This window comes from Panthera pardus, unplaced genomic scaffold, assembly GCF_024362965.1.
Source record: "Panthera pardus isolate Hobbes unplaced genomic scaffold, ASM2436296v1 HiC_scaffold_3, whole genome shotgun sequence".
Classification (NCBI taxonomy): domain Eukaryota; kingdom Metazoa; phylum Chordata; class Mammalia; order Carnivora; family Felidae; genus Panthera; species Panthera pardus.
Genome location: NW_026526876.1, coordinates 23,149,648 through 23,161,704, shown reverse-complemented (window position 1 = coordinate 23,161,704; position 12,057 = coordinate 23,149,648). Strand labels below are relative to the sequence as shown.

General features: G+C 39.3%; 1 protein-coding gene and 1 long non-coding RNA gene across 5 annotated transcripts in view; one reads left to right on the top strand and one right to left on the bottom strand.

Moving 5' to 3' along the window:
- Positions 1-12,057, bottom strand: part of LOC109277025 (uncharacterized) — a 125,426-nt gene that overhangs the window by 47,165 nt on the left and 66,204 nt on the right. The window contains exon 1 of one of the 2 annotated variants that reach the window (XR_008418910.1): positions 932-1,471. The exons of the other annotated variant lie outside the window; for it this stretch is intronic. This is a non-coding gene — a long non-coding RNA (uncharacterized LOC109277025). Of the gene's footprint in view, positions 1-931; positions 1,472-12,057 lie in introns of those variants that run through there. 2 annotated transcript variants of the gene reach the window in all.
- The window catches only part of KCNJ16 (potassium inwardly rectifying channel subfamily J member 16), an 87,895-nt gene that overhangs the window by 36,416 nt on the left and 39,422 nt on the right, over positions 1-12,057 (top strand). The gene's annotated exons all lie outside the window — the stretch shown is intronic.

The following is a 12,057-nucleotide window of genomic DNA, read 5'->3' as shown; positions in this document are numbered from 1 at the left end:
CGATGTATGGGTTTTGATAGGACACACACATTTCATCCACAGCATCTATTAGCATTGAAATAAACTCAGATAAGTTATTTTTGTTCATGGTTTCTAGGCCCAAGAACTCAGGCTTGTCTACTCTCTGAAAGGCATCACACTGAAACATTCCCATGTAGAGGCAGTTGCATCCTGCTATCTTAGCTGGCTAGCCTCAGCAGACTTGGAGGAGAATTCTCACTTTTATTCTTTAGGCCGCATGTACCCTGGACTTTGTGGTTATTAAATGTAAGGAGCGGGTGACTTAATTTTTCTTATAGCTGCTCTTGCACAAAAAAAGATGGGATCAACTGTTTTCCTCCAGGGTTTTCTACTCTGAAATCAAGGATTCAGACACAAAATGTGCATAGCATTTTAAAGAGGCTTTTCCCTTTGAAATGCAACTTTTTCTAGTTACCTGGGACCCAAAGCGTATTTTATTATGGTGACTTTTAAGTTTTCACTATATTCCGTTTTAAATTAGAACCATGTTCACATGCAATCAATAATCTTTTATTCAGTCTGGATACAAAGATAACAAAACCTTGGTCTCTGTCCTCAGCCTGGCAGAAGAAGGCAGGTCTGTACATAATTAAGGGCAATTCAATGGCCTAGTACCATAATAAAATAAGATAGGATTAGCACATCAACCCATTGAACTTTTTCTCAGGAAAGCAATAGGGCTACTTAAGCCTCGTTTGGGGCCTGTGCGTGTTGTTCAGGGTGTGCTTCTAGAATGCAGAATGTTAGACATGGATGTTGTTTTTACTATGAGCCGTTTTACAAACTTTTTCATCGCCTTACATTTGTCATCTTCCTTTCCCTAAGTTTGGTAACTGTATTAGTCAGGGTTCTCCAGAAAAACAGAACCAATAGGGTATACAAAGCAGGCGAGAGAGAAAACGAGACTTACTCTAAAGAGTGGGTCATGTGACCGGGAGGGCTGGCAAGTCTGAAATCTGCAGGTTAGGGGGCAGGTTGGAAATGAAGGCAAGAGTTGATATTGTAGTCTTGAGTCCAAAACGTGCAGGTTAAACCAGTGGGCAGGCAATTTAGACAGAGTTTCTTATATTGCAGTCTTGAGGTAGAATTGCTTCTCCTCTGGGAAGCCTCAAATTTGACTCTTAATCCTTTCCACTGCTTGGATGTGGGCCACACGTATTTTGGAGGGTCGTGTGCTTTGCTGAAAGTCTACTTATTGTAAGTGCTAATCACATCTGACAAATATCTTCACAAAAACATCCGGAGTGATGATTGGCCAAACAACTTGACAGCATAACTTAGCCATGCTGATGTAGAAAATTAACCTTCAAAGTGACATAGAGCATTTTCACCCGGATTGTATTTTGTCATACAGGCATTATGAGAGTTTGAAGCTTCAGTTTCTGTAAAAAGATTAACAACCAGACTTTGTTAGTTACTCCATTTTAAATTTCACAGAATAGATATGCCTAAAAACGCCATCATTTGGTTATAGAAGTACCCATTAATTTCATGCAGTATTTTCAATGCTGCAGCTTTTTAACACGCAGTTTAGTCAAAGACAAAGTAATTTCTCTCAATGGAGGCAAAGAATAAGTTACTTTAAAAGATATCCATTGCCTGTCCTTCCATTGGCATTGTCTCTTCTTCAATTGACTTCACAGTCTACACCATATTTTCCAACTATTGTATATTGTCTCCTATATTTTCATGCAGTTTATTTTTCATGTGTCTGAGTCCTATTTCCAAATGACTATGTTCATGGTAGTAATGATGTGCCAGGAACTATGGAGAAGCCACAAGGTAAACGTAACGTACTTTTTTGAAGCATTAGTTTAACTCAAGAATTTCAAAGGAGAACAAGGGGAATTAAATAATTTAACTGATAAGCAGTTTAAATAATTATTTTTGTAATTCAGGTTATTCTGAGATTTATATCAGTTTTGAAAACTAGCATAGATTTTGAAGAAAAATAATAAGACTAGAACATTGTGAGCTTGAGCTGAATCTTTTGTATTATATTCTCAGATCCCCTAGGATTTGGGGTAAGGATAAGGGGAACATACTCATTTCTCTTATGGTTTTTTTTCTTCAGGTTTTTCTTTTAATGGAAAATTTTTGAGAAGTACTATTAAAGGATGATTTTTGTGAGACCAAATTCTTGGGTTAGGTTACTACTTGATTAGTTAGTTGGCTCTGCCCCAGAAAAATATCTACTCACCCACAAACTTGGCCAGTCTTTTCACAACTATGTGCTCTTCACATCTCATGTGAGACTTTTCCAAACAATGGGTAATTCAGGACATTCTGTCTCTACTTTGGGAAAATAATCCAAAATAACCTCACAAAACAAGGCACCTAGCATAGTGGCTGGGCCACAAAAATTTTTCAGTAGATCTCTGATCCAGGGCTCTCCTAGAGAGAAGCTGGCATATCGATTCTGCTGTACAAGAGCTGAATAGCTCGTGCCGACTAGCACTTATCTGAATGACATGCTCAAACATCATTGATGAGATATTAGGTTATTAACTGACCTTCTAGTGCTCTGGTAATGTACTACTGAGTTCTATTTATAGATGGTTCAGTAAAATCCTTCCCTGGTCTGGCAACTACCATTGAGAAGGTGCCAGAATATTAAAGACTATGAGCCATACAGCAGGATTGTCGCAGCAAGAAACATGTTCCTTTCGTATGCTTAACTTGGCTTTTGTTTAGGTCAGAATTGAGCCAACTTGTGGGTGGTTAGAGAACACTCAAGGAGAAAGTGGTGTGACTAATTGGAGAAACGTTACACATATTTAAATTTAGGCTTTGTCGGAATAGAAGGTGGTTTTATTTCCTTATGACTAACGTTTTATTTGGCTGTATTCGATAACAATATTGAGCTGATGATAAGATCACACCATTTGCATTAGGAGTTGAAAAGCTAAAAAAGAACTTTCAGAGAACTAAAACTAAGCAAAGCAAAATCACAAACCAGCAGACCTGAACAAAACCAAACAGAGGCGGAATGCACTGTGTTTTACACTCACAGGAGTTAAGTACGATGGAAATCCGGACAAGGTTTCCATGCATTATATTGCTATAGAAAGATTGTTTTGTGTGTGCGTCTCCTGCACAACTGCATCAAATCATTCCCGTTCTTTGCTGGTGTAGACAGTGGGCATCATTTCTCCATTTGCGCGTGAAATTTGGTTATGATCTGTTGGAGGAGCTTGTGCAGCGGAGGCACAGGAGTACAGCCTGAGCAGACCGAGGAGTCGAGTGGAAGTCCAGGTTGTGTCCTGTAGACATAAGCTGTTCAGAGTCACCATGCTTCTTTTTGTGTGCGTGAGAAAAGTAAGAGACTCTCTTAATTATACACAAATGAATACCATGGTAATCGCCATATCATTAGTACCGTATTGTGGATGGTTATTTTAGGCATCAAAATAATAGCGTTTGGTAACCCCGTTGCCATTCAATGGGCAGAATGTTGTCATCGGTTACACTTTGGTGTCTTGAACTGAACAAATGGCACCTCCATTCTTCTAAGTTAGCGTGCAGTGCTCATTCCACTGGGCACCGGGTATATAAAGATAGACCGATCAGTTGGTTGCCAATGGTAAAGTCAAAACCTAGCAAAAAAGACACAGGCAGAAAAGTCAACTGTGCCTGGGGAATTGAGAGAAGCTTCATGGTGCATGTAATGTATGTGTTTTAGCTGAAAGAAGAAATGTCTGCTTGATTTATAAAGAACTTGACATGTTTGGAAGAATGTGAGACGTTCTGTGGTTGGCACATAGAGTTTTCAGGTGAGGGTGAAGGCAGAGCGGAAATAAATGGAGTAAAAAGTGGGTATGTATGACCTAGGTAGTAGCTTGCATGCGAAGGATTATAGGGCCCACCCTTCTCCCCCAAATCACTCAGGACTATAGTCCTAAGACTGAACTAGCTCCCTATTACCTGGGACTGATTCTAGGAAAGGGGCAGGATTTAATAGGGAATGTGGAGAACAGAGAGGAGGGCGGACAAACTAATTAGTGATGTTTTTCTCCCTTATAGAGAAGTCTTTGGTTTGGATGCAAGGTAGGTTTTTTCCATAAAGGGAACGGTCTCTAACCCATAGAACTTGGTAACTGCCTAACAGGGTTCTACTGTCTTCCGAAGTTGTCCATTTCCTGTGCTTTATTGTTCTAAATTGCATGGATGTTAACTCAGTGTCACTCTGTTTATGGAGTAGGTGGTCACAATTTCTTTTCACATCTTAATGACGAGCTTAAGATGGTATTGGGAATTCACCCTACATACCAGGGGTTGAGTGGATAGACTAAAGAGACATTATGGTGCAGTGGTACATTGGGCTCAACACCAGAAGTCTTCAGTCTCCCCATAATTACTTGCCAGTAATTAATTCTGTATCATCAGCTTCCTCATCTATAAAATAAATACAAATTTTCCTAGTGGTTCTGCTTCTGTAATCAAACCCTGATAATTGAGCTTATTAAGTGTGTGTGTGGGGGGGGCGCCTGGGTGGCGCAGTCGGTTAAGCGTCCAACTTCAGCCAGGTCATGATCTCGCGGTCCGTGAGTTCGAGCCCCGCGTCAGGCTCTGGGCTGATGGCTCGGAGCCTGGAGCCTGTTTCCAATTCTGTGTCTCCCTCTCTCTCTGCGCCTCCCCCGTTCATGCTCTGTCTCTCTCTGTCCCAAAAATAAAATAAAAAACGTTGAAAAAAAATTTTTTTTTAAAAAAGTGTGTGTGTGTGTGTGTGTGTGTGTGTGTGTGTGTGTATTTATCCGATGCTGGAGCCTGAAGCCATGAGGCAGGCAGTTAGAAAGACAGATGCATTATGAAGTAAAGGAAGACAAATGAGAAGCAGTGAAAATTAGCTGGGAGCCACCAGGATGAAATGGAGCTCACATCCATCTCTCAGCACGTGAGCCTCCGATGAGAAAATGAGGGTGGCCAGCAAGAGAAGCTGGTACCCTCTCTCATGTAACATGAAACTATAGAAACTGAAGGAGGAGAGTTCCAGAAATTTGGGGATGATCTGCTGTCCCCTGCCAATAACATGAGCTGGCAGATCAGTGACAACCTGTGTGAGCACCCACAGTACCTCATGCCCTATGCCAACCTTCTGATGGAAAAAGAACATGGCTCTTGGTTTCCTTCCACCTCACAGATCTCATGCAAAATATCTTCCAGGCTCCAGGCTAATCCGGAAGTATAAAGGAAATGGAATTCTGGAACATGTAGTCCCAGTTTCACTAAACTAATACAATCCAAACCTACCGCCTCTGACACCTGCCATTCAGAATGTAAATTAAATGATTGAGATGTAGTTCCGGCCTCCAAATAGCTAACTGTGTGATGGAAGAGAGTCTTAATTAACGCTGGTAGGTGTTATAACAGAACTGATTTGCCTCTTTTACAAGCAAAAAGTGAGATTAATGCACATGAACAAGCTTTGGAAGTGCTAACCGTTTAGTGGCTTTCCGAGTCTCGCTTGGGCTGTGTGATGTTAGATTACCTCTACTTTTAAAAGTAAACACTGGGAATAAGTTCATTCTAGATATCTTAGTAAATTTAGATCCCCTGGTCTTTGCCTTATTTCACTCAAGTAGGTGTAGTGGTGCTGAATGGATAGCAACCAAATCTCTACACTAACCCAAACCCTTTCATTCATGAGATGATACCTGTTCATTTAAGTCACCAACCATTTCCCCACAGAGACAATGTGTGTCCTGATTCAGCATTACTAATCCTCCTTTTAAGCTGAGAAAGTGGGACACATGAAAAACCCGTAGCAAAATTCATTGACTATTAATTTTTAAACAAGCATTAAAGTTTGGAAATAGCCTCAAAATGTTATGCCAAAACTGTACTATGAAAACTACTTTTTATTCATTTATTTACTTATTTATTTTTTTAAAGTTTATTTCTTTCTGAGGGGTGGGGTTAGCGCACCCACACACGAGCTGAAGCAGGGCAGAGAGAGAGAGGGAGACAGAATCCCAAGCAGGATTCTCTGTGCTGTCGGTGGAACTGTCCGAGCTAGACACGGGGCTCTAACTCACCAACTGTGAGATCATGATTTGAGCCAAAGCCAAGAGTCACACAGACACCTAACCTGGTGCCCATGAAAACTGCTTTTTAATCAGCACCATCGTGTGAAGATTGTCCCTGCTCTCTCTTTACTAGAGTATGGTTGACTCACCCTCTCAACTTTGTCTTTTGCCTCATTTTCTCTTTCTTTGATGCTGTCTAGATAGGCAGATTTTGTATAATTCAGGGACTTCACATTTTCTCTGTATCTCAACGATTGTGTCACAATGATGAGGTGGCCTCATTGTTTCCACGACCCAAACGTTCTGTTACCAGAGTTAGGAGTAGAAGGCATTTTTGCTGAATCTTTTACAAATGATAGGAGACCACATGGGGAAATGTATGCGATGTTTCCACTGCCGATAACAGGAACATGTGTCACTTTACTGCAGAAATAATATTTTCAATATACTGGTTGATTTTTATTGAAAGATGATATGCTATGCACCATAGTAAGTGCTTCACAGATATTAATCTTCCATCCCCATGATAAACTTCATTTTTACATATAAGAAAACAGGGTCACCGAGAGGCCATGTAGTGTTTCCAAGACCTCATAACTAGTAAATGGCAAAGCCGATTTTGGACCAGGCAGTCTTTCTCCCCGGTATCTGTTTTTACTACTAATCTGTGCCCTTTAAAGAACCTCAATTTTCCATAAATTCATAGCTGTGTGATTATTAGGAATGCTAAATTATATTAATACATACTTTGGAGGGTACCCCCAGCATTCAAGAAACCTCTGTACACAACACAGAGGGAAAGCCTGAGAAATGCTCAGACCTTGAGATGACAAAATAAAATCAAACCCTACCAATGAGACCCCACTCTCTACTCTCTAATTATTGATTGAAGTATTCTATTTTGCATGCTAGGCATTAAACTCTTCTTTCTCTGTCAAGATTTTTAGATTAAACTGTCAAGGCATTTAAAGAATAAAAAGAAGCAAATCAGAAACAGAACAGAAGATATCTGCACTCTATTTAACGGGCAAAACCCTACACACACCAATAGAGGGATTTGTCATTTTCATCAAAAGCTAATAAACACAAACAGAACTTTAGCACCATAAATCAATAAGGATTTCATTTCATTGAGCAAGGATAATATACAATCTAAGGAAAACAGTATTTCATTGATGGGAGAAAATGCAGCCATTCTTAATGGCCCTAATGACATATGAAAGTCTGTTGGCTTTAATAACGAATATTGAGCTAAGATCAAATAAGCCATTTGCTTGAGGGTAAAGATGTAGATAAAAGTAGAGCCTGGTGGGTCTTGAGAGATTTATCAGTTTAGAGTAAAAAGTTTCTCCTTAATTAATCCAAGATAAAATGGCCCCTTTTTCTTTGTGCTTGTAAATATTAACTTTGTTAGAAATTACTGCTCTTGATATGCAAATATTTACAATGAGAGTTTTCATGGAGAAGGAAGAAACAGTCTTAGTTATTACTCTTGTATTAAAATTCCTCAGTAAAGATTAACAGTGATGAAGCCATCTGTGTTTATCATTTACTGAATAGTAAATCCTGTATTTCAATTGGTTCGGCTATGTATTACAAATGAAATCAAATGTGTATTTTCAGAAAGAGCATCAGAAGCCAACCATCAACATAATCAAATTGTATTTGTAAAAATAAAATATTTTCAGTATTCTATGAAAGGAAGAAAACCACACATCCTAAGAAAGCTGTTAACATAAACTTGTACTAGTTAAAAATAATTGCACCAACTATTAAGAATCAAATAACATAGTATACTGATATAACAAGAAAATGATTAATAATTACATTACTTATTAATCATTTTTAGTATTCATCTTAAGACTGTCGCGTGAAGAAATAGGATGTTTACTTTTTAAGTTGAAAAAAAGACTATTAGAGAAAATTTAATAGCTGCCCTACCCTTAAAACTGTTCCTGCCTTCATCTCAAAGATCACTGAACTCCTGAAGGTTCTAATAAACTTCTTTGTTGTGTTTGGCACTTCCTTTTACGTAGTCTCAGCTTTTAAACCGAAGACCAGATCATTCACTGGCATGTTTTTGTCTTTCTTGTTTCGTTCATCTTTATTCTTTTTTTAATTTTATTTTATTCCTAATGAATATAACAAAACAACACTGCGGTAGAATGCAAAGCATAGAAAACACTTATACAGCAATGATCGTATTGTGTCTTCAAAACACCTCTGCAAGAGCAGTGGGAGTAATACAGAATTTTTCTTATAGCGATGGAAATAGTAAGGATCAGGTGAATTAAGTGGTGTGCCGGTGGGCGGCCGGCAGGGGAACTCAGACTGTGGAGTCTGACTCCAGATCCATTTCTCTTTCCTGTACGAGTGCCTTCTTCCCTTTTCTATCTCTGCACTGGAGAAATCCTAATAGGATAACAGGTATCTCCTCAGTGCGGCATCGGTTTGCATTTCAATGTCAGACAGACCTGGGTTTTAATCTAAGCTGCTGTGTGTGTCTTGTAGTGGTTCTCAAAGTGTGGTCCGGGACCAGCAGCATCAGAATCACCTGGGAATTTGTGCAAAATGCAAATGCTCAGGCTCCACCTCAAACCCACTGAATAAGCAACTCTGGGAATGGAGTCCAACATACCTCTTCCTCACACACCCTCCAGGTGATTCTGATAGATATGAAGGTTTGAAAACCAGTGGTCTAGGCCAACGCACATCACCACTATAGAAGTTCTGGGGTTTTTTTTCCATTTGGGTCAATGGTAGCTATGATGTCGGGCTCTTGTGAAAGTCAACCAGCGCATAGTAGACGGGCACTTTAGAAATGTTGACGTTCCCAGGGAATTGAATTGTATTGCAAGAGCTAATTCCCCCTCATTCAATAAATTCGGCCCTCTATTTGAAAACAGAAAGGAAGCGATCACCTTTCTTGAATGCAGCATTTTTTCTAAACCTGGATGAGACGACGATTTCTAACTTGTGGGTCAACTGGATGGTATACCTTGGCTGTGTCCGAATTAGTTAGTAGCTGCCATTGAAAAGAAACCAAATGAAGCCAAGTGATTTTTTTTCTACCTAGCAATTTCAGTTAAAACAGAGAGGCATGGACTTTGTCACTACCATTTTATTTGTTGTCTGTTTATGTGATTGTGGCAATGGTGTCACGATAGCTTTGTCCAATGGCCAAATTTAGTCCCATGGCTGGAATTACATAAAATTTACATATCTAAATATGGCTCAGTAATTTAAAAGCCCTCAGTTTAAAAACAAAAAAATCTATAAATTCAATTTTGAAACTCAAGAAAAACGTTTTTCAGCCTGTGTTCACCAAAATATATGAAAGTTGGTCTTAGGTCGCCATATGGAGTGTACAGGTATGAACAGGCAAGTTAAGTCAATTTCTCCTTGATTCCCCTGTTTTTCCTCTTCTTGGACCTACAAAAGTAGAGAATACTTGTTCACTATCTCCCACATGCCAGGTGCTATGTTGTACGCGAAGGGTCATCCCTGTCTCATTTATTTGACTTTGTTTATGGGAGAAAGGGTTAGATAGGAGGTGTTCTGCAACAAAAATTGGGGTCTTTAAGCCACATCAACTGGCCACCTGAGTTTTTGGTTTTAGATGGAATTAAGAGTCTTCCATAATTTGTACATGAGTTTTAACTACCAGGAAGGGGGCAGTGGCTGCCTGCCTTCAGTTTAATTCTCTGTGTGCCCCAGGTTCCTGAAGTTTGAAGAGAAACAATCACTCAAAGCCATATATATATATATATAATATATATTATATATATATATATAAAATTTTTTTTTTTTGCTTATTTTCTCATTAGTTCCCAAAGGTGGGATTCCTAACTTGAGGGAGACAGTGAGAAAAACAAAAACCAAAAACTTAAAAAGCCCTTATGTTACTAAGGTGTAAAAACCACAGGGTTTCCATAATTGGGGTAGTCTATAACCAGAGGGCACACTAATAAATCAGCTTAACTTGCCGGGAAGAAGGGGAAATATTTAGCTATAAACTAGACTTATAAGTGCATGTAACATTATTTCGGACGGTTTCCATATCTCTGTTTACCAACTCTGCATGTCCATAAAAAGATTAAAAGCTAGTTACTCCAGTATTTACAGAGAACACAGGGCTCTGACTAACTCTGTTCAGAATCTCTAGTTACAACACTCTTGAGACAAAGGCGAAAGATGATACGCTAACACATCATGACCTTCGCAATAACTGCTCCCATAGCTGGGTCTAGCCCTGATGCACTGATGTTTATGGCCAGGACATCTTGAGGGGAACCGGTGGTGGCCGCTTCGGTTCAGCCTCAGCTGTCTCATTGCACCGCAAAAAAAAAAAAGCTGTTCAATCATTTGCTCGGCATTTATATTTTTAGGCTCCACCTTGCATTTAATCACGTACTTATCTTCCTGCCAAAGTATTTGTGCTGGTAAAACAGGGCAACTCAAGCCAGGCAGAACCTGCTATTTCTGCTTCTGTCAGAAGGGTCAGCGGTGGAAAGGTGGAAAGGCTGATCACAGTGATTTTATAGTTGAATGGGGTAATTGTTCTTTTTTTTTTTTTTCCCTTGAAAGAAAATTCTAGGCTTGAAAGCTCTAAGATAAGGGGGAAAGTCTACCTAAAAACACTGTGTGCCTTCTCCCCAACTTTTGGCTGGTAGAAAACAGATCATCTTTGTTACACTTTGGCTGGATAAAAATGCACACATTATATGGGTAATTGAGGTTAATGAAAACACTTGAAGGTTATTTTCCTAGGTCTTTTTTCTTTCTGAGCTGAATTATGGACCTAATTTAGGTACATAACCCTACTTACAGATTGAGCTGAACTCACTGGGAGCTTTTAGCGTATTAATATGCTAAAGATACCTACGAGTCTGTGGCAGTCATTTTGAATTGTCAAATTCTAGAATCTCTCTTCAATAAACTGTGATTCATCCACTTAGGTGATCAGGAATGTGCAAAGTATTGCATAATTTTGCTAAATTTCTCAAGCAGAACACCTGAAAAATGGCAGTGTCACCTATTGCTATTTGCCTCGATTGCCAGAAATGTAACCATAACCTTGTTTGGAAATATTCTTTAGGAGACATATGGCTACTAAAAAAAGAAAACGAACAAATGACAGGATTCAGAGTCCTTAGCTAGGCAGGTAAAAGCTTTGCCATTTGGGTCCCAACATAATGTTTTGGCGTTCTCGGCCACCACTTCCCTTTTATGAATCCAGCTTTCTTGCTTTACAAAAATGCTGGGTTCTTTGCTTCCATCTGGAGAACATAAATCTTTTCCCTTTGACTCTCATTTACCCAGGCATTTCTCTCAAAGCGCTAGCCAAATCTACTTTTTGCATGGCACCTTACCAGATGAATTTGAATTAAACCAACAAGAAGCCTGCCCCCTTTTATACCTTGGTAGTTTCTGTTTTCTCTTCTTTTTTTTTTTTAAGCTGATTTATTTATTTTGAGAGAGAGAGAGAGCTAGCATGAGCAGGGGAGGGGCTGAGAGATGGGGGAGAGAGAGAGAGAGAGAGAGAGAGAATCCCAAGCAGGCTCTGAGCTGACAATGGGGCTCAAACCCACACACCATGAGATCATGACCTGAGCCAAAATCAAGAGTTGGACGCTTAACTGACTAAACCACCCAGGAGTCCCTGTTTCCTCATCTACTTACTTGACCTTTATCCATGATCCTTTCCCACTCATCTGACTGTTAACCAAAGTAAAACTGGAATACGAATACACTTTAAGCGGTAATTTTCTGTTTGTTCTATCTTGTCATCTAAATACCTTACTAACTTCTTGTGGATTGGCATCATGCCTTAGAAATCGTAAATTTGCAAACAACCTGTTACCTGCCTTTAATATAGGAAGCAGAGGAAGGCCTAACAAAGAGCATGTATTTCTTTGAGGCAAAGAATAAAATATTAGGCTTAGAAATGATACAGAATAGAATTCGTTCCTTGATAGGACACACTGTAAACAAATTATAAATATGCATT